Source organism: Cynoglossus semilaevis, chromosome 5 (assembly GCF_000523025.1).
Source record: "Cynoglossus semilaevis isolate Cse_v1.0 chromosome 5, Cse_v1.0, whole genome shotgun sequence".
NCBI lineage: Eukaryota > Metazoa > Chordata > Actinopteri > Pleuronectiformes > Cynoglossidae > Cynoglossus > Cynoglossus semilaevis.
The window spans coordinates 4,839,079-4,862,920 of record NC_024311.1 but is presented as its reverse complement, the minus strand read 5'-3'; the positions used below and the strand labels follow the sequence as shown (position 1 = coordinate 4,862,920).

Below are 23,842 nucleotides of genomic sequence, written 5' to 3'. Positions count from 1 at the left end.
TATACTGAGGTGGTCAGCGGGTGCAGAGCTGCAGGCCTGTGGCCTTCTTGGTATTCACTTGATTTTTTTCTTTCAGATCAATGAAAGGTCAGATTGAATTGAAACCACGCATGAGCACTTATATGGAGTAGAAAACCTTTAGTTGTTTCAAAGAAAAGAAAGGATGTGTGTGTGTGGACCTGTGGTCAACAACCACTGACCTTCTTTCTTTCCAGTTATTCTTTACCACCATCTTTGGTTCATTTATCTTCATCTTTGGCTCAGAGATTTCTTCAAAAAATATTCACTATACAAGAATAAAAAAAGACAAAAAGACAGGTGTGAAGCAAAAAGAGAGCTGTAGTTGTCTGTTTGTAAATGTGTCACCACACTGTGTTTTTGCATAATACATGTCACACCTCACAGACGATCCATTAGCAGGTCACAGCGTCAGAACCAAGCAGTCGTCTGACAGGATATCGCTGCAGGAGGGCCACAAAAAGACAAACACATCACACATGAATACACATGGACATTACTTCCACTTTTACAACCAGAAAAATTAAGTGCCAAAGTCCCCGTGGAGCACAATGCACTGAACACCACTTTTACCGCATCGACTTCTAGGCTTTGACTGTCCCAGCAGAGAGTGAGGACAGAGGAAAATGAGGGAGACAGAGAGGGGGAGAGAGAAAGAGGGAGAGGGAGGGAAGCCATCACACCCCCTTTCACTCCCAGACACTGATTTATAATTTTAATATCTTTAATTTCCACAGCAGAGCCCATTTTCTAAATGTCATTTTCCAATTTATGTCAAACTGTGTGAGCATTCTTCTTAATACAGCTTATGACAGGCTTGGTGGCAGGGCGGATGTGCAATTCAGATGGAGTGTTCTACAGGCACAGCAGCAGACACACTGCTGTTTGTGTGTTTGTCTCCATCAGTTTTTGTTTTTTTGTTTTTTTTTTTTTTTGGAGAGAAAAGACCTGGGAGCTCATATTCACACGGAATTATTAGATTCACAGCAAAATGCATGCCACCAAGGAACCAAACTGTAATTGTGCCATAAATCTACTAATTATAGTGATCATAATCAAGGTTATGATGGTGGTAATGGTGGTGTATTAAAATATGCATTAACACTAAGGGCTTGAAATGGAATGTTGCTTGGCTTTACGATCATTACATGAGTATGGATGTTAATTAAAACAGAACCTCCCTTTTTTATGTCACACTCCATCTTGTTGTAATGGTTACACTTAGACAAGGTGGAGACCAAGATGAGGCGAAGCCGCTGCTGACGTCTTTAAGCTGCACGAGGCGCTGAGAGACTCATCACAAGGCCCTGAGTGTTATGGTTCTGACCTCCATAATGTGGTAGGAATGTGTTTTTGTTGGATGATGTTGAATTTTTATATGCTGCAGTGTGTGTTTTCTACAACCCATTATGAACAATGCTTTAAAAGTTGTGTGGAGCCACAATCTAATTTGAATGACATTTAATTGTTCTAGTGGAGTTTAAATCATTTTGACAAGACAAAATATTTGAGGAAATTTGGGGGAAAACAGACTACATCTAAAGCTCCTTGTTAATAATTTCCATATCTGTTTTATAAATATAACATTTAGCTCATTTGGCTAAATTGTTAGAAATCCTAAAGCTAACTGCACAGACCAATCATATTGCCAATGAATGTCAAAACTTGGAAAACAATAATTACTGTCAGCACAGTGATCAAAGCTCATTTCAAACAAAGTAACAGTTTCTCAAATTTTACTCATCCTAATCCAAATCACCGCAGATGTGTAGGACAATATTTTACATCTAATTGGTATGGTAAAACCCAGCTCCAACATTTAGCCCCAGAGAAACACTTGGCCCAAATGTGCTGTGTATATCACTGTGGTTCTGACACCTGGATCAGTCCAAAACTGTTGGATTCTAACGTTTATTTCAGGCCAGTCAATGTGCTGTAAACACAGTAGTTTCCAGTGGAATCAAAGTAAGAGAGTTGGACCCGTGTATAGTCTCCCAGAGTCAACAACTGCTTAGAGTAATCTAAGCAGTCTCACCTCTAACCCCCTCCTCTCCCTCATCTCCCCCCTGAGCTACGCGCTGATCGACTCTCTGAGTGGCAGTCAGCCAGTGCATGTTCTCCACTATTGAAAGAAGGGTAAAAATAACAGGAACAACTTGTCGGAAATGAAATTTCAATTCATTCAGTCCCTTTATACACTGGTGCAAGAGCCTGTCGTTGAGAGGGAAGGATCAATAGTGTTTAGACAGCAGGGCAGATTTTCTAAGCGCCGGATCAATAGGAAGGAGAGAGGGGAAAAAATACCCTGGCTTTTCTTTGCTGTTGTAGTAAATGCGGACAAATCAGTGGCCTTAGGCTAAATGGATTGACCAGCTGTTTCCGACTTGTGTGTTGTAAATAAAGATCCATTCTGAGGTGTGTAACTGTGGCCCATAGGTAAACGTGTAAGTGCCACTGTTCAGGTTCAGGTACAGCTGCGTGGGCTGTGATGGACCACGTGGAATGCTGTACCTGAAAGGGAAAAGATCTTATAGACACCACAGGAGGGACGGATGAGATTTCAGTGATCGCTGAAGGAACTCAACAGCTTCATTCGCAAAGTTAACCTTCATTAGCCAACACTGTCCCACACACATGGACATGTCTGAGACTGAGAGAGTATGTCTTCTTTTTTACTGGGCTTAAGTCAACGACCACAGTCTGCAATGAAAAAAACATTTGCTTCTGGTCCTCATACATGGTCTCTGACCAAAATTAAACAGGTCAGTTCACCACTAGGTGGTGCAAAATCTTACAAGGTGCACCTTAAAGATGTTGGAAAGATAAGTTGCTGTGAAGCTATTTGAATCATTCTAACATAACAAATGAAGCAAACATCTGTACAGACATTAGACCAGAAGACAACTCACACAGTAAATGTTGAGACAAATAAGGGATTCTATTTATTTATGTATGAACAACAATTATGAACGAGTGTCACTTTAAGCTTCTAATTACGTTTAATGAAGTTGGCAGGGGGGGAAAAAAGCAAGTTTGGTCAACAATAATGAGTCATTATTTTGAATAAATGGTTTTGTGTTGCAGAGTAAATATCTCTAATGAAACAGTGAGGGTAATCAGAGGACCAGGTCCTGACAGAATGACTGATGTCCTGCTTACTCTACCACTTCTCTGGACTTATTAAAGACAACACCACGAACTACGCTCCCCACAAAACTCGGTCAACCAGAGGTGAAAGCCGAGGCTGAGATTTATCACCAAAAACTCTTTAGTCAAATAAAAATAACAATAACATTGGAGAAGCAGAAAACATAAGAACCTTTGGTCAGTACTGACCACCTCAATATCCTGTGAGGGGACACTTTTAAAGACGAATGTATTTTAAAAAAGATTGTTTTTTTTTCTTCTCACAGCAGGTAAAAGGAATATAATGGGAGCGTTTAGGAAAATAGAAATGAGAGGTGACTGACAGTTGGATCGTCCAATAGGAGCCCAAAAATGTGTCATTGTCACAACATTGGTGACATTTCCCAACATTGACTGTTCTAACAGTCCGTGTGATGGGACCATGTAGGCACCAATCACACAAGGCAACATAAAAATCAACTTCACAATTTCTGTACTCCACCACTATTGAACCAAACAGAGCTTTTATTCTAAAGAGGAACAGCTATAGGCTAATGAAGTAATAGGCTAATAAAGTATATAAAACCACACAGCCTCAGCAGACAACCAGCCCTTCCCTGTGTGCTGCCACTGACGTCCAAACAGTTAAACCACAACATATGGTGCAGGTCATCATGACGGCAGCAGTGCTTCAGTATGGTTGAAACACTGTTTTTTTGTTAATGACTGTGCACGCCCAGCTCACAAACTAACTGTACAAATGCAATGCACATAATAGACAAAGAAATGTCACAGGAACACATAACCAGGCACGCCGGCTGTGCGGCACGACCGGTTTGAGAGCAATTCCAGCATGTAATTGAGGCTGTGGATGTGCGTGCGTGTTGTTAGCGTCGTCTCCCTCTGATTAAGGTGACCTTAGATTGTGCACTTACCAAATTCTCAGGCTGAGCAGCAGAGGTTAGAGCACAACTCATTGGCTCCTTGAGCACATTACCTTAATGATGCCATTCTTTATGCCTTCGTCTCAACACATTTAGAGATGGAGCAGTTACATCTACTAAGACATTCAAATGTCTCCTCCAGCTATTTAGCCACTGCACCTTTTACCTGCACCGGAGAGTAGCCCAAATGAAGAGCGACAGTGCTGATTTGTTTTCCCATCCACACCCACAAAACACACAGACACAGTCATCACGTATGAACAGCCATTAAACATTTACATCCAGGCTCTATTGTTTTGTCAAGATGTTGCGTCTTTTCTGTTTATTATCATGACTATTTTTACTACGAACACCAAAGCGTTCCTTCAGTGACTTGTTGAATGGCCGACTTTAAAGGCCGTTTCTGCTGGTTTCTGGTAAACACACAAAAATACACACACAGCACATCTGCATTTAACACCTCTGTGTAGCAGATGTACTGGACTGTATTACTGGGCCCACTGAGCGTGGGAGTTTTTAATGCTTGCTTCACATTACTGAATTCAAACTGGTTGTCCTCCATTAGGCTAAATCCTTTAACCACTGAACTGCATGCTTTGCCTCTTGTATGATCTGAATGTATCAATGAATGAACGAAATGAGTGACATTCTAAATGTAGAACATGTCAACAATGTGCTGATAAGATAGGATATACTGTATACTGTATATGTAGGCTTATAGTTACAGACTGTATTTGGTGAGAACATCTGCAAAAGACTTGAATGAACTTTTGAAGGAACTGTTTATAAAAAGAAGCATGGGTGAAGTTAATATTCTCTTTCTGATCCATCATTTATCATCAACCCTTTTTTAAATAAGATTACCATCTTGTTGTTACAGTATAAGCCCAATCTTCTTGAGTAAATAATCAGATCAGTTTTGAATACTGCAGTTCCACATATCACATATGGGTTAACACTGTGGGACAGCCAATGACTGAATATAAGATCTGTGTTTTGTGTTTTTGTAAGCAAGGTGTGTAGAAAGCAGTCGCAGCATTCTGCAGTATCAGCTGTTTTCTATGAGTGGAGAGAAAGTGTTGAGAGAGTAAGGGTTGGCTGTGGGCAGTAGAGGGCAACACTACCCCTCTCTCCAAGTGTTCTTAACCCAACAGTTATACAGCATATAATGGCTTTTCCATTCATTTTCTTTATTTCTGGGGGGTGAGGGAGTGAGGGAGACAATCCCAGGGGTCAATGGGTGAAGGTGGGAGACACACTGGACAACATGCCAGGCCATCAGTCAGTTTAGAGTGATGGCTTATACTGTTTTGGGCAAATTTTCAAACACAAAAATAAGTTTCAAGAAGCGCTGAAGCAAATTAAACAAAAAAAGAAAAGTAAAATAAAAGCAACTGCCCACACATCTATCACTAGGCGATGCTGTTATTTAAAAAGACAGTGTGTTGTTTTATTCTGTTTAATGTAGTATGTCTTGTTTGTTTCAAAAGGCATAATCCTACCACCTCTCCCCTTCCCTCCTTTCTTTAGTTGATACTGCAATGCTGAGAAACTTTTGTCTTAGTTCAGGGTTTCTGGATGCCATTATGACTTCTAAACTGTTTATCATTCTTGGCCAGATCACTGCCCGTCCAGGTTCACATCTCAGTGAGTGGCCCTCACTGTGGTCAAGTCCCAGCAGATCATCTCCTCCATATGCTGGCCTGTGTAAGCGTTTTTCTCCCTCAGTTCTGAGGTATATGGGTAATTCTTGTGAGGAGACAAGGGCTATTGAGTGTGTTTACGTTCCTGGCTTCTCCAGAAGCTTCTAATGTGTAACACAAGGCGCTTCAGTATTCAGATGCCTGGGGCCATTCTCTAAGTGGTCTTTACTTTGAAAACACAGGTGCCCTCCAGGGGTTGATGAGTGGTGGTTGTGTGAACGAGTGCATATGTATGTACGAGGACCTAGTGAGCTGAGGAGGATAGGGAAAAAAAGGAAGCTGCAGTGTTCTGAAGCCGATGCAACGCTGTGAATAATATATCCATACATAATCAGTCCATGCCAGACTTTGATTCAGTGTGGTGGTCTTGCAGAAACCACTGTGGTATTATCTTTAATAATGCAAGCTGGGATTAGGCACTTACTCTCTCCTGATAAATATGGGCAAATCAATTAATTCCACTGACATTGCCCTCGCAGCATATTCAACGTTGTGCTTCCCCTGTTTTTGTCTCAGCTCTCCAAAGCAGGACTGAGTTGTTTTCATGTCCTTATATCCAATCTGTACAGGCTGGATTTGTTATCGTTACAGCAGCGCTTAAATAACTTATTGTTGGTATTTGGAAATGTAATAAGGTTTTGGAAGGTGCTCATAAATAACAAAAAGTTGAATATCCCACTATGCCACTTCATAAAAAATGAAATATGTGTGGTAAAAATTAATAAGAAAGACTTGACATAGCTCTCGATGTAATTACCACGCAGGCAACCATGACCACGGAGGGAAAAATATGCCTTATGGCGCACTGTAATTTAAACCTGTAGCTGTCAGGTTCATACAGCAGGGCTGCACCGTGGCCTAGCAGAACTCCATGTTTAAAAAGGAGTATGAAAGACAAGTTTACTGTGCATTTCACAGAGTTCTCCGTGTCACTGATGGAGAGGTCTGGCGGTGATTTTAAAGACTAAAGACCACTTAGCTGATCTCAGCTGATCCTGAGGCCGCTGACCTTGGCAATGAAAGGCAGTCATCATCTTCACCTCCAGGAACCATCTTTTATCTTCATAAAATCCGTTCAGCCTCACAAACAAAACACCAGTAACGACTGTAGGTGGCGTTGCAAAAACCTTATCAAAACATTTAAAAACAGGCCATGAATTGAAATAGATGCAGAAAAGATATTACATGTTTCTCCCAGAGTCACAATCTTGTGGGTCTAATTAAGCTGAATTCAACAGAATGAGAGGAGGAGCAGAGAGGAGAGGGAAGGAGAAGACAGGAACGGGTGACCCAATTAGAATTAAATCAAAACTCAGTCTACAGTGGGGCTCAGGCACACAATGAGTGGGGAAAGTGTGAAAACAAGTGGAACAACCTTTATTAGTCTCTAAAAAGCCCTGTTGCTACATTAATATTCCAGCGTAATGAAAGCTCCGCTCCCTCCCCTCATTTCCTACACTTTCCTGTCACCGTTCGCTCCATAAATATTGTCTTATTATGATCATCACGACTTTTTTTTCTCCATATGCAGGAAAAGTCAGAGCCAATTACCAGAATGACAGTTGAAATAGGAGCGTGCTGAGAAGAAATGAAGGGTTGCCATGGTAATGTAGCCAAAGAGAGAGAGAGAGAGAGTGTGTGTGTGTGCGTGGTCATGTGACCAATATGTGAACTGCTGCAATGCTCAGGCCCGGTACACCAAAGGACACTTAACCTCAATTGCAGGCAACAATTGCAGAGCCATCCAGCTGAATTTATTTGCTCTTCTGGCTGCAGGTTAGGAGAGAAGCACAGCTACAGGCAGAGCCACACTCATTTTCACCACTTCCAAAAACACCTTCTCTAACAGCTGGTGCCAAGGGAGAGCCCTTGTGGAAATATTTACAAAAATCTGCATCAAAGGAACGCTTCAAACAAAGTAACAGTACTTTGTAGGAAAAACACACCACATTTCAGAGCTCTGCCCATGGGTCTCAAACTCGTGGCCCATGCAAACTACCAGCATCTGGCCCATGACTAGATAATAATAAACAATAATTTAATTTTGCCCTTGAGGTATTATTAGTTTGTCATTTAATAGTTACAGTTTATATTATAGGAAGGTGTAGCCATGAAAATGATTGTTGTGTGAAATAGTTATAACAAGCAAAGAAATAAGCAAAGAAGAGCAATCTACCGAACAATATTTCGATTCAGAGTTCTTCAATATTTACAGGCCAACTTAGAGTATTTAGTATTCAAATACTAAAAAAAAAAGAAATTCAGCCCTAAACCGATAAAAAAGCCTCACAAATGCTTCTTTAAAGGCTCACCTGACATACTGCAGTTCTGATCTCTGTTCATGACCTTCTTAGATTTTCTACCTACAGACATTTTCACTACAGCTTCGGTGGAAACTTGATGGTGGAGGAAGTGTTCACTGAACTCAACCTCAGGATGAAATGACCTGCATGACTGAGAACCCAGATATAGAACGATAACCTGTTAGAAATCATTTACTGCGTCAGCAACACCTTCATGTTTTGTGCAGTATGTGCAATATGAACTGTAAAATAGATTTGTGTTTGTATATGTATCCTCCATAAATATGTGTGCACTACATTTCCCAAAGTTCATCATTAAAATGAGTGAATCTGGCAGATAGATCGGGGAGGCGTTTGCCTGGATTAGAAAATTAAACAAATACTTCTTCCTAGATTGTACTTCTGGTTTTTTTGTTTTTTTTGTTTTGTTTTTTTTTACTGTTTGCTTCTGCATTAGTTGAGGAAGACAACAAGACGACTTCTTTAGTGGCAGCCAGATGGGACCATGTCATCAAGTTTAAAACTTAAGTATGAAACTATAAAAAGTCATTCAAAGTAAAATGCAACACACACTCACGGACGTGCACCACTCGGTAATGATACTGGACCGAGGCACAAAAGTCAGACAAATAAATAAATAAATTTAAACAAAAGTGGGGAAAAAAACATCCCAGCGGAGCAATTATGGATCCAATCAGGTTTCTGCATGAAGGTACGGCTCTCCTATCTCACTCCCATTTGCATCATAACACAGTGTGCAATATTAATTTTAGAGTTTACTGCTTATTGGAAGTGCAAAGTATGAAAAGCCATTAAGGTCCCAAATAGAAAGCAATTTGCTGTCACATAGATTTGGCTCTATTAAAAAGAAAAATCTTGTTAACCACTGGAATTAGAGTCATTTTGCAAAAGGCATTCTGCAGCACTCCACTAAAATAAGTAATTATGCTTCCCTTCCTTCTATCACTCACTTTCTTTCATTTGTGCAGGCAAAGTGGGGAGTGGTGGACTGGGGGGAGAGACTGGATGCAGAGGTAGTTAAAGTTGTTGGCTATCTGTTTGGTTAATGCAGGGATCAGTCCAGCTGAGAGCCTCGGAGGCGAAGCGAGATGAGAAACACATCAATTTTGCTGTCTGTGCGTACCAGCCCCCACGGCTAACTCTCCTCTGGTCCATGTATCACCTCCGCCAAGCCCGCAGTACACAAGCTAAACAGGGAACTATCCATATAGAAAAACTTGAGCCCACTATTTCTTCAAGCTTATCTCCCTTTAATTTAGGTTCCAACTGAGTAAAATCTCATTATCAGTTTTAAGTAAGGAGTAGCCTACTGTTAAATTCACCCCATCTCTTCAGGCTGCGATGTCTTAGATTACAAACCCTGTACACTGAATGTTGTGCTCTGCACGCACATTTGCCATATATAGTTGGTTATGTCACTTGTTATTGGTCTCACACTTTAACTCTTTGTCAGGGTGTTTTGTCAGGGCCCAACAACAACAATTACATGGAGCCCTGTGTCATTATGCACAACAGAAGTGGCTCAGCGGGGCCCTCCGAAGTCAGCCTTGGAAAAGTATTTGTGGTTGTTGCACTAGATTTGATTGGTACGTGTATTACTGTAGAAAAGAGAGAGTCAGCTATTTTAGCAACATTAGCTAATTTTTCAACCTAAGGACCAAATGTACTGTAAGTTCAAGAGGATTTAGGACCATTTCTCTGATTATTCTTTCTGTTTAATTGTTACGTTTTTTTAAATTCAGTGTATTTGTTTTTCTGTTTGCTAGAGGTAAATCAGCACAGCAAAAACCTCAAATGCAGATCACATCAAATAAATAAATAAAATAAATACAAATGTTGCAGCTGCATCATATTAAAGATAAACTTCCTAAAATAGGAGATAGCCTGAGCTACGAGTGGCTCAAGTCGACATCCTCTGTGCAGTCAAAACACCTTGTTTTTTATGTATTTTCTTCGACATGTGTCCTAACCATTCCTTACCTCCGATTGGCTTACACTGATAATTTACCCTCGATTTAACCAACAGTCAGAATTATTTCATGAAATGGGAGGTAACATTTGCGGGAAGAAAAACACAAAAATAAAATAACAAGTTAAGTCAAATCCAATCAATCCAATCAAGACATTTAACGTCTACAGTGTAGTCAATGGAGGATCGTACTCTAACATCAACTGGGCTCATTGTCGTCTGACCTTGACCGTTTTAATTTTAATATCAACCTTCGAATCATCATTGTACTTTGTCACCTGTCTCACAGATGCTTAGCTGTCTCCCCCCCCCCCCCCCCCCCCCCCCCACTCATCTGACGGCACAGGTGCATTTAAACTTTTACAAGGAGATTTATGGCATGATATGCATGGCCTCCAATGTGCTTTATGGTCGGACCAGCAGGGCCTATTTAGGAAGCAGCGCGTGATCTGTCCTGACCACAGGTATTGATCGTCAGCAATGACCATGGTGTGGCCGACTAGTTAAAGCCCTGCGTGTGCCCTCACAGGGAGATGAAAATGAGACCTCGGAGTGTAATGATCTGTGTATGAGCAGGGAGAGAGTGAGAGAGAGAGAGAGAGAGAGAGCGAGAGAGAAAGAAAGAGAAAGAGAGAGAGAGAGAGAGAGAGAGAGAGAGAGGAGGTGAAATTAAATCATTTCTTTGCTCTTTCAGCAGAGACACTGCAGCTATGGTCATGCTTGGCCGCTTAATGTGGGTTCTGTTTTGAGGAGGGAAATTAGAAAGAGAGAGAGAGAGAGGAGGAGAGAGAAGGGGAAGATAAATGGCTGGATGTGGAGGTAGTAAATGAAAGCATCCTGATGCAAAAAGCCATGTGTGGCTGTTCTTAATGGGCTAGGCTGATGTGAGCGGCCTGGTAGCTGACCACCACCATGCCAACCTCCCCTTTAAGCCTCATCTTCTCACCACCAGGCCCTGCTCGTGCTGAGACAACCACGCTCCGTGCTAATTGGAAGAAAACGATACTTGCATAGCACCGACGTAGGAGACTCCGGCCTAATTTGAGCGGCTCTGAAACCATGTATAAAATATTTCTGAATACTAATAAAATGAGGCCTTTCTTGTCTATACGACTGTGGCTCCAGAGCCCAGAGTCAAAACAAATCCATGTGAATAAGAGGGTGGAAAAACACAAGTTGAAGTCTAAAATCCACTACCTTCATTTATTTATCAATAGGCTATTTTTTGGGATGGAGACCGTGACATAAACAAAGAAAAAAGTCACATATTCTCTATTAACAAAACGCATGTGTCCTTCAAGTTTATTTCTAAATTCTGTTACACTTTAAGATAACTTGTAAACTTTTACCGTGAAATGCAGTATTACTGCTCAGTAAATACTTGAAATCGCCACTCGAGAAGCTTTCACTCACATAAAATGCTGTCTTTCACCCTTAGTCTGTCCTTGTGGTCATTTTCACCTTAATAATGGTGTGTAAGAAGTGTAAGAATAGATTGACAAGTTATACTTTGTACTTAAATAATTAAATAATGATCAAAACCAGGGGGAGTGTTCAACATTCTGAGGGTTAACTCCACTTCGAAATCAGCAAACATCACATGTGGTTAAAACACAGTTTAAGTTCCTCCTTGTCCTCAGTCAGAGGGGAAACACATCGTTGTTCATCAACAGCAGGACTTGTATGTCTTAAATTACTCTAAGTTGTAGTTTCTAGTTAGAATAGTTAAAAAAACAACTGGAACATTATTTTCCTTCACTGAGAGAAAAAAAAATCCTTTGGCATGTATAAAATACCCCAGAGAGGTAATAAAAAAACATGACAAGAAACAAACCATGAAATAAGAGCCACAGTTTGACCCCGTCCTCAAAGCTTCCCTCTCCATCCCACCAGCAGGAGAGCCTGTTTACTCCACGTTACCAGCCTCATTAACGCAGCCCTCTGCCGTCATTAAGACATTTGCAGTTAAATTAATTGCAGGACAGATTAAAAGTAAATTAAGAAAAATGCGATGCACAATGCATACGTGCACTTCATAAATCACCGGGGCAAAGCCAGGAACTAGCTCCCTATAATTAACTGCAGACTATTTATTTTATCCTGACGGTATAAATTAGAATTCAGACACACAGATTATATTAGGGGCCGTCTGCCATGCGGAACTGCTGAGGGGTGTGCAGAATATTTTAAGTATACAAAGAGGAGAACAGAGAGAGGGGGAGATAATGTAGAAAGGCAAACAATGTGTAAATGCACACAAGGCAGAAAAGATAACGTTTGCAGGCGTGGAGAGAATTTTCTCCAGCCGTGAGAAAGGATAACAATAAACAAGCAATTAATGGAACCATTCAGACTCATGGTTAAACCAAACAACCGATGTTGGGTTCAATGAGCTGCGCCAACTGTTCCATCCACAATTCATCAATAAAACAAGTTCAACTGCAAGTTCAACTACCAAAGTTTCTTCAAAAAGATCCGAAACATGCAGGTGAGATCTACATGAAAGTGAGGGAGCAGCAGGGAGCTCAAGCGCCCGGGGAGCAGTGTGTAGGGATGGTGCCATGCTCAGTGCCCCTCAGTGGCACCTTGGCAGCTGGTGGATACGAACTTGTAACCTGAGTCTGCTTCCTTAACCACCAAGACACTACTGCCGACGTCAGAGCCCACATGGAAAAATGTGGAAGAAAACTTGTCTGAAGTGGGAATGATGCAAAAAAAAAAAAAAAAGGGAAAACAACAACCAACAAATGAACAAAGTTAGCTCAAAGGTAGAGTCGTTAGAATTTGATACAACTGTTATAAAGAAAAACATTACTTTAAATACTGCATTACTTCTGTAGCCATTTACAAACAATGTGTTGAGAATACTCATCATTTATGCTGATTAAAAGTGATCAGACATAGATTTTTGACATGATGGTCCAATAACATATCTCAAAAACTAAACTATTTCCTGCCCAGCAACACTAGACATACTAGAAATAGTGTACTCAGACTTTCCTGGTACAGAGTAAACACATGGACCGTTTTTTTCATCAGAGCTAAAACACCAACAGCAACTGACTGGAAAAGTTTCCTACAAAAATGCATACATTAATCCAAGGAAAAACCTTGAAAATATGTGTATTATATGTATATAAGATTAATACGTTTGAATGTCTATCCTAAACTTTTACTTCGACAGCTACAGTACGGTAGAAGAGTGGTTAAATCACCAGTTTACTTGTTTGATCTTTGATTTTCAGTTTAGTTTTTACACAATTTCCTCAGTTTTGTAGGTGATTTCTACATATTCCAACGTCGTCATGTAGTTCAACAAAGTTGCAGATTGGAATTGGATTAATTCGAGGTAACAATGTTCAATAGCACTTACTGACCACATCCTATTCAAACCCCAAACCCCTCATTCTTTCTTCTGGTTACAACCAGGTCATAAATGCAGACATGAACTTTCTCTGCCTCAGAATCTCCCGCCCCTCCCTCCGCCACCCCCCACACCCACCTCCACCCTTCCAGAACACACCCCTGCCTCACTGCCTTTTTCTTGTTACCTGTGTTACAGACCTCAGTGTTAGCCATACAGTGCCTCCTTGTGGGCAAAATGCCCAGACTGGCACAGAGCCAAACCGGCTTTGCCACACAGGACTGGCAAAATGTTCTCTGACTGCGTCTCCCTTCCTCCACGTCTCCTCTCTCCATACTGCAGATTCTCCACACATCTTTTCATCAGAACGCCTGCGGCCCTCTCCTCCTGCCCCGTGTCTTTATTCTGCACCACAGCTGAGATCAACACTTTGAAAGTATGCCCTCCAACCAGCCAGAGGAAAAATAATGCAAGCACCACTGCTGCCAGGAACAAATGAAACACTCACTCACACATTTGAATGCCTGGTTATTATGCAATCATATTGAGGAGGCAAAAAAAAAAATCAAGATACGGCTGAACAATGTTACATCAATGCTGCGTGTCAGGTGAACAGTTTGGAAACAACAAAAGGCTGTAACCAGGAGTGTGTGTTAGGATTGTCTTATATTATAAGTAAAAAAAAATCAGGAAATATTAAGAATGGAACTATGAACCTACAAACAACTTTGATGTGTCAGAAAGGTGGGAATTTATTTTGAAATTCAATATTTTAAATACAGTTTGTATGTGACACATTCACCTTCAATTACTATCTATTTTTTCATCTCCTTTTTTTTACTGAGCTGGTCACAGTAACAGACAAGGTAGTGCATCAGGAAGATTTTTTGTTGTCTGTTGTGCAGATCTGTCTCCCACTGTGACAGTCTCACAGAGGGAGACTTGTGCACCGTGCTGCTCTCGGCAACACATCCAGTTTCACAAGGTTAGAGCCATTACCACTCGTATCACGCAGTTGTTCGATGAACGTGTCCCGTTTTTTGGTTTCATCTTGGAGTGTCCCTCCATATCTGTGTTTTGGTCATATTTGTTTCTCAACGGTTTAGTGTAAAGGTTGAAGACGCAGCTGGCTGCTTTATTCAGCGTGAGAAATGAAAAAGGAAATGTGACTCCAGTCGAAGTACAGACCTTGACTGATCACCGATCAGCTGTCAACAATGTTATCGTTGTGAAAAAAAAGCAGGTTGTCTTCTTTAACATGCAGCAAAAGACATATGCAACCAAGATTTAACCCAACTGGTATTAGCAAAACTAATACCTCCAAATACCTAGCAGGCTTTTAACAATCATAGCACGAAAAATAACCAGTCTGCCTCAGATGTATAATTTGGTTTCCCCGGTGAGTAAAAAGCCTTGGAGGCGAGTGCATACACAGCAGTCATGTTTGTTAAGATACATGGCTAGAGCCAGCCTTTTTTTTCTCAAGCACTGGGGGAAAAAAACTAGTAAATCACCAGCAAAGAAAATAAATATATACTTATTACATTCTGCACACTGCATATATTCACCCCCTTAACATATTGCACAGACAGTGTAAATGTGCAGTGCTGCACTCGGGCAAAAACATGCCATGAAAAATGACAGCAGGGAGGGGTAACTGTGGACCTGGAATATAATGGTGCGGCGGAGCGGAGGAGAAATAATCATACCTAGTGGTGGGGGGAGGTGGGAAGATGGGAGGAGCAGAAGGAAGATGAGTCTGTGCCCTGTAGCAGGAAAATACAGCTCCACTGCTCTGCTACTAACTGCCTGACCCCCCTCCCCCCCTCCCCCTCCAAAACCACAGCATTGAAGCTTCGTTCAGTGGTGTCTGTACTCTGCAGTCAAACACTCACCTGACAAGCAGCCGATACAGAAAATGATGCTGCGATATTACACTAAATTTTGTGTAAAATGTTTAGATTAAAAATATTGTAATCTTACATAAAATGTGTTTTTACTGATAAGTAGGGAAAAAAAACCCACTGATGTTCCAACAGATATTCTTCTTCCCTTATCTCAACTGTCATCAAAGATAAAAAAAAAAAGAAACTTGCAGTTCTAAGCGCGACCATGAGGTGTCTCTCTTTCACTTCACATCACTGACGCTCACTCCCTTCTACCCTGGGCTTCTGTGCTCCGTACCACCATCCACACAGATAATATATACAGCATCATTTGAAAATGGCAGCTTTTTGAAAATTCACCTTGATTATCAGACATTAAAAGTGACTTCTCCAGAGCTGAGTGTCTGGCTAGGGGGATGGCTGCAGACAGCTGAACAATGCAGCAGGCTTGGTATTAATGCCTAGCTGGGGTGTGCAGGGAGGAGAGAGGAGCCAACCCTTTGTTCTCTCCTGCAGCCAATTATTTTTTACGTGTGCCTCTTTTCTAACAACAAGAGAGATTTAATTTTAATGCACTCTGGATAAAAAAGTGGAGAGAGAGAGAGGGAAAAAAAAACATCTACTGTATTCTTAAACAGAGAAGCAGACGAGCATCAGCGGTTACGTCTATAGGCAGACAGACAACAAGGGCAACAAGAATGGTATCATCCCAAACATACACCGCAGCATGAATCCTCTTATGCAAAATGCTAAAATATACACAGCTGCAGCCCCTAAAACCCAGCCCAAAAACATAACTGCATGCAGCCCTATCAATATAAAAGAGAGACCAAGACAGAGGCACCAAAATAGAATCACCAATTCTTCATTATACAGCAGTAGGTGCAGTGGTGGGATGAACATTAACACGTGCGCAGCCGGGACACGATGATAAGGAGGCTCACTGTAAAAATAGCAAGGACTCCTGATCAAGTGACATGAAAAATAAAAAGCTAGAATTGCTGTTGGAAGGTATGTGGCCAAATATTTTTCTAATTGGAAGGGCACTTTATCTAGCTGTCAGGGAAGCAGTAAAAGCGGTGGTGTTCCCAGAAGGAGAGGAGCACAGCTTGCTGGCCTTTTATTAGTGCTGGAACTCTGATATATGCCTCTGCTCCAGGCTTTCATCAAGAACCTGCACCGTAAACACACATGCACACACACAAAGTAGGCGCGGTGAAGAGCCAACACAAGCACTGTTACACAAGTCACAATCCAGCTACGGGATTCTCTAAACATGCAATCAACATATGCTCAAAGGAAAATGACTGCTTTAAAGTTCCCGTCAACAACGCCGAGATAGCAGAAAAATCTGGGCTTATTATGGGCTATCACAGTGAAAACATGTTTTAACAAGGGCAAAAAATTACAATTCTGACTCCAGAGAGCAGAGGGCAGAGCAAAGACCCAAGTCCTAATATGGCCAAATGACACTGTTAAACTAGGAAGTCACGAGACAGTTAAAAAAAAAAAAGAAGAGAAAAGCAGCATGGACAAATAAATACAAGAGCATAAATGAAGTGGGCTAGGTTTTGCCACAGGGATGTTCTACTGTGATTCATGTAGATGGACAGACACTGAGACAAAGAAAGTCAGACCCACAAACGCATGCGCATTCAAATACACACACTCACTCTCTCTTTCTCTCTCTCTCTCTCTCACACACACCAAATTAAATTCCAGTCCTTGGGCAGACAACTAAACTGCTTGTGAGTAGGACCCACTCTGCAGCAAAGCCAAACCAATCCTCTGGAGATGGTGAAATTAAAGGGCAGAATTCAGCCTGTTTATGGTTCCCACCTTCTCCTGCTCTCAATCAAACGTTTTATTAGCAATCATTTGGTCCTAAAAGTCATGTTCTTGGAAGGTAGCGAACAGGATGGCAGAACCTTCTGGATGAACACCTCCACTCCTAATTATTTACATCCAGAGCCACAGGTCTACAAAGGTCTGAACAAGCCCGGGGTAGTGGTTTTTAGGAGACGATCCACGTCCAAGAGTCGGACATTTAAAAGTAAGACGAACACAGAAATAAACAACAGATAATAAAGTAATGAACAACCACAACAATATATATATATGGTGCACAGGACCAACGTTTGGGATCAAAATAAAAGGCAAACAAGAGGTTTAAATAAACCAGACAGCTGTGGATAGATCAACTGAAACAGTGACAATTATTACTATTTGCTCACACAGTCACATGACCACTGTGCTGACTGATCCCTTACAGCTGACCAGTAGCTGTCTCACCCTATTCCAGTTTAAAGAGTGTTGTTGTCATAGTTGACTGATGTGTGTATCATGGAAGAACCCATGTTAGATGTAGACACAAATATCAATATTTAAGTACTATTGGTTTACAAAAGTTTTCATTTAGTATTAAACTAGACAATTGGGAAACACAACTGACAGACATTTATGATAGAAATCTAGAATAGAAATGATAGACATTTGTAAAATAATATTTTCTCAACAACATTTGTTGGATGTTCATTATAATGCGTTGGTTTCCCATGTTGTAAAACATGTAAACATGCAAAAGAAAGATGGCGGTCTTCTTAAGGTTTCTACTGTAAACATTTTGACCTCCACAGAACACACGTATGTGCACGCTGACATGTATGTGTTGGCTCCTTCCATCACCCCGTACAGTACACTGTATCAGTGAGGCATCTTTTGCTACGGTCTCACCCCCACCACTCTGCTCCGCTCTGGTGTCTGGGAGCAGTAATCTGCTCCCGAGGCAGCGCTGCTGGGATTAGACAGCGAGTGGAGATAGGATATATGCATCATTAAGGCAGCAGGAGAGAGTGATGCAGACCAACAGAACCAAAGTCAACAAAGGTGACACAGAGGCAGAGGAGAGGACGTGCACACACTGCATGTCTCTCGCATGTAAGCAAAGGCACACACATACAAACACACATGCACCAAAGTACACATTTATACATAACCAGAGGTATAAAAAACACAAATAATCTCATCTGGACCTGCAAACTACCAAAAGTGTCTGTCAGCAAGCGGGGTCATTGAATTATGTCTTCTTTTACAATATCCTAAAACCTCCAGTGAACACAAATAAATGTCACAATGCAATATTATACGTCCAAGGCAGTAACGCAATACAATATTGTATACACATAAAAACTCTATACAGGTAATAACTCCGTGCACACTTGTGAGGTTAATGTGATGCCACTGCTCCTTCTACTTCTCTGTATTTAAATCAACTCTGTGGTAATGCTATCATCAGACTTCTGATGTTGCTTTATAGATTACAAAAAAAAAAAAAAAAAAAGCAACGGTGAGACAACAAACACTCACAGACAGGATCATGGATTTTGGAGTATTTTCATTTTGTCATACTTATGGGCAAAAGATCACAAGTGAGTGAGTGAGTGAGTGAAGTCTCATCTTCTCCACTTTTATATATGCAGGGTGATGTTTATTAGCAGGTTCATGTTCTGCCTGGCAGCATACAGTATATATCATCTCGGAAATTAACTTTCACTTGATGTGTGACGCACATGTCTCACACTGAAGCCGAGGACACAGAAATGTGAGTATTTCTTTCACCAAATAAATTGTATTTTCAAGGTATTAGTAATAAAAAGACAGCCAAAGTTAGTTGAAGTTATTTGCAGCAAAACTAACATTTTGATCTTGATCAAGATCATGCTAATAGTGTTTTTGGACCCAATAATTGTCCGTTACCAAAACACAAACTGTCGGCCATGGTTTAGTTGATAACAGTAGCCCAGGTCAGCTCAGGAAAAAAAAAAAAAATAGCCAAAAGATTAAAAAAAAAGTTAGCTTAGGATGATCTCAAATAAAAAGTTATTACCAGAAATACAGCTAAAGAATTAGCCAAGAATTAGCTACAGGTTACTGATAAAGTCCAAAAAGTGAATTACCTGTTACACTTTGAAAAACAAACACGTGTTAGTCACAGTGACAACACCATAATCTAGGGCAGTGGTCCCAGAACTTTCTCAGCATGGCCCCCCCATCGCCCCTCCCCGTCTTCCTCTTTTTATTATTATTTGTTAAATGGTTTTAGATACTACTGCAAAGTGTTTGTGTGTGTGCTCAAGTGTTTGGTTGAGCAAAACTGACCTGTGCTCCTGGCTGATGCTTACTTTCAATTGATTGTTCATTTGTTGCTTCCATCAGGCCATGACCTCCCATTTATTCTAACTGTGGAAAACAATGAGAGGAAAATGATGAAAAACATTGTAAAAGTTTGCATTTAAATCAAATTAAAATGCAAAATCAATTTGAATCAAGTTAATAATGATTTTGGAGTGAGTCGATTTACTTAATTCATCCAAAACTGGGAAATTACAGGATGGAAGTGATTGTATTTCAAAACAAAAAAGTAAACATAGCTTTATATTTAAATCTTAATAAATATAATAATAAATATAATAAATATATATACAACTAAATACTTTGTATTTTGCTGTTGTTCTTGCTTCTCAGGATTAAAATTCCTTGCTTAGGGCAAAACAACATAGCATCACTGTCTTTTAAGGAATGGATTAACCATTAAAGAGAATTTTATAATTTTTTTGAAATTTTCCTTCCTTCCTACTTTTAACTTCAATGTTTTGGACATAAAAATATAAAATCTTAAAAAAACAGTCAGACAGTCTGAGTGAGTGACAGTTTTGATGGAATAGTGAGAAGAGAATGGTGAAAGATCATTATGGTCAGTGTCACTGCAGAAGAGTGGCAGGAAGACAGGCTGACGGAGAGAGAGAGAAGGTGAGACGTAAATGTGAAAGTTCCAGTCAACAACACAGAGAGAGTGTGAAGGAGGCGACGCCTCAGTGGCTGACTGACCGACACAGAGAGAGTCTGACCAAGGGCTTAGCAACAAGTGACACTGGACTTCAACAGTCAGGCACTCAGATTGGTCAGATTTCAATTCTCCTGTATCGCATGTTCTCATTTAGACACACTGCAGGAAAAAACATGGTTCTATACAGCATCTGGAGTTTGAAATCCCATCTAAATGTCCACCCTGTGTTTGTGGATGTGGCCCTGTGGTCAGAGGCCGGCCTTGGGTCAGACCAGTCTCCCTGAGCACAGGGTGGTGAATAGGTCTCTGACTGACACAGTTGTCAAATTTATTGTGAAGTACTGTAGCTCGAGTAATATTGTTGAGTACAACAGCTTCATCCAGAGCAACTCATTACATCCTCAATGAACCACTGTCTAAATGAACAGTCCTTATGAATTAGTCCACAATGAACCACTGTCTAAATGAACAGTCACAATTAGTCCTCCAACTCTATGAACCTAAATTTGAATACTTTTGCACATTTTCTTGAAATATTTTATTTAAATATTATTAATTTAATTTTTCACAAATAAAACAGGTTGATCACGATTAATGGTGAATACAGTATTTGTTATTAATCCACAGCTGCACAGTTTTTTTTTCATCAAATGACAGCCTCATTTTCATGTAGATTACTTTCTCGCAAATCTACGATAGAACAGACTCTCAGGCTCAACTTTTAGAATCGTACCTGTCTTCGTTCTCCAGGGTCTCCTGCTACTGGCTTTGTGCAGCTTGTTGTCCACTGGTGTCCATTCAGCCTTGTTGAATTTGAGGCACGTGCAAGGAGATCTGTGGTAATATGAATGCAACTATTAAACAAAAGAAAATGGTTAAAAAGGTGTCAATAGAAAAAAAAGGTTTCTAAAAATCATTATAATAGACAAGAAAAAATAGAATAAAAATAGAAATAGAAAATAATAATAAAAAAGACCCAGCCACCACCAGCCTCAGGAGACAAGAACTTGTCACCAAAACCAGGATTTGTGGTAAAAGTAAAAGACAAATATATTTGCTGGATGAATATTCACTCTACTGCAACAGGAGGATAATTTTAGGTTTGTTAAAAATATATTCCATGAATACAGGACTGGCCACAGGCAGAGAGACTGGAAGGAACATCCAGTTGATTAGTTATGAACAGAATGTTGTAATTGGACCAAAAATATATAGATGTAACTGCTATTAAAAAAATTAATAACAAAATATTATGGACAGGATTGTGGAACCGTCTGTCCCAGTGGAGAACAACTCTGTCTTTGAACACAGCTTCAGCTGCAGAAACAGGTGAAGTTCTGAGGCCATAAGGACAGATCAGAGATCTTAAATTAGGTGAAAATCCTCAAACAGATTTCACAAAAAATACTATTGTATTTATGTAAATTAAAATAGTGTATTAGTGCATTCCTTTTTATTTATAACAGCAGTGGTTTCATATGCATGCTAATTTACTGGTATTGATGTAACTGTGTACTTAGTGAACATGAATGTACTATATTATCTGACTAACTTATTCAATAGAGTAACATATTCAATATCATATGAATCCTGTTGGTATTTATATCATTTATGTCAGTTTAATGGCAGTGTAAATAGTAATTCTATCATTTAAATGTATCATATTATTTAGTTACACAATTAATAATGTTAACAATGTATATGTTATGTTATGTAGATAATGTAACGTTAATATTTCACACATCCAAGGTAACTCTAATATTAACAGATCGAGCGGCTGTTTCATATTGATTTCTGACAAAAATGAAATAAATCCAGGATAGAATGAGCGCAGCAACAGACAACAGCCCTGAACGCGAACAACAATGATGATAAACAGCAATTAATTAATACATCCTGAGCTAAATCACAAGAGGGGACGGGATGGAGGGGGGGCTAGAGAAACATACTGTAGGAGAGGGAGGAACAGGAGCGAGAGAGAGTAAGGGAGGACACCGAGGAGACGACAAACAGACAAACCTAGACCCTGGTTCACTGGGACGCAGGCTTCTGTCCACAGTCTCTGACGAAGCTGATGTTGTTGTCGATGTGAAGGTGGTTGAAGCCAGACTAGACGGAGAACTGTCCAAAAACTCGGACCATGGTGCGATTAGCCAACTGCAACTGGATGGCAGGTGCTGTCATTAAAAAAAAAAAAGAACATAAAAAAAAATTAAAAAACATCAGCAACAACAACAACAAAAAAACTGCTTTCATCTCCTTGTCCATTTCATGGAATAAGTCAGACTAAAGAGATCAGAACTTATTCCTGAATTTAAAAAAAACACAGATTATTCAAAAATCCAATTCATGGAATGACTAAAAACGTGTCTCATCCGTTAGCACTCTCTTTCTGTGTGCGATCCACACCGATAACCCTGGTCTTGCTTTCTTTCCCTCACAATCGCTCCCTCTCTCTCTCTATTCTCCCCTCCTAAACTGATCAATACTTCATTTAAATCACGACATTAGCACGCCGGCCGTGGAAAAAGAGGGCCAGATAAAACACAAATGAGTTTATTTTGTTAAGTCAAACACAAACAACAGGCTGTTTTATGGGCACAGATTTTAATAATTCTTTGCCACAAAATGTAGAACACAAAGGTAGAAGTCTGCGAAGGAGCACCAAGGCTGTGCCGCTGCCTTCATTTCAGCTCCTGAGCCTCGTCGTGATCAATACACATTTAAATCCGGGCTGAGAAAAGCTATCACAATAGCTCGTCTCATCAGGAGAAAGCAAACACACCGTCCCAATTATCATCCCAAATGACTGCTGTTGAAGGGACACAGGTTGGGTGCTGATAGAGGCATGTTTCATATTTATTCAGCAGAATTTTTACATTAGCACCTGAGCACATAATTGTCTAATATATATGCACGGTCACACTTTTATCTATTCACATAATTCTCAATGAGCACAATCAATACTGCCCTCACCATACTCTGCTCATAAAGTGCACCCGCATTAGATCATATAATAAGCCGTTCTGAAAACCCCAAACGAGACCGACTAATTTCCTGCCGCTTGAATTTACGAGCAAAATAACCGGCTAATCTCCCTGTTCGTCCTTAAACCTAGATATTTACCTGCACAGCTTGGGAGTCACGGGCCCGCTGAGATCAACCGGACGCTCTCATCTTGCTGGGATAAGTGAGTAGCAGCCGATCAGGTCAGAATCTTTCTATCTGTAACAGAAGCGAGGACAGGAAAAACAGAAAAGAGAGAGAGAGGAAGACTATGAGACCAACGGTGGGTTGAAAGTGTTGGGTCTGGAGTCGGAGTGGACACTCGAGGGAACGTGCACTTACATACCGTACAGTCTGGCGCCAATGTTCGACCAATGAGCAATTAGACAGACAAGACTAAAGTTATTGATCGTGGGTCCAGGCTTTATATCTCAGGGCTAACTAGGCTGCCTGAGGTTGTGTGACGGCTGCTACAGCTGTGGACTAAAGGCATATGTAGAAGGAGAGGGAGGACTGGTCCTCATGTGTCCAGGCCTTCACTGGACATTAACATTGAGGCTGCTGGACATCGTCACTGACCAATGAGCCCTCATGTCAAACAGGCCCAAAAGAAGGTGAGGCAGCCACAAAAATATTGTGGAAATCACACTGAAATG

At 40.5% G+C, this 23,842-nt stretch overlaps 1 long non-coding RNA gene across 1 annotated transcript; it reads right to left on the bottom strand.

Annotated features, from left to right (window-relative positions):
- On the bottom strand, positions 1 to 23,842 carry LOC103378744 (uncharacterized). The gene is made up of 6 exons (XR_521525.3): positions 23,307 to 23,842; positions 22,200 to 22,357; positions 20,914 to 21,014; positions 19,493 to 19,573; positions 399 to 461; positions 1 to 286 (listed from the first exon to the last, which is right to left on the bottom strand). It is a non-coding gene; the product is annotated as an uncharacterized LOC103378744 (long non-coding RNA).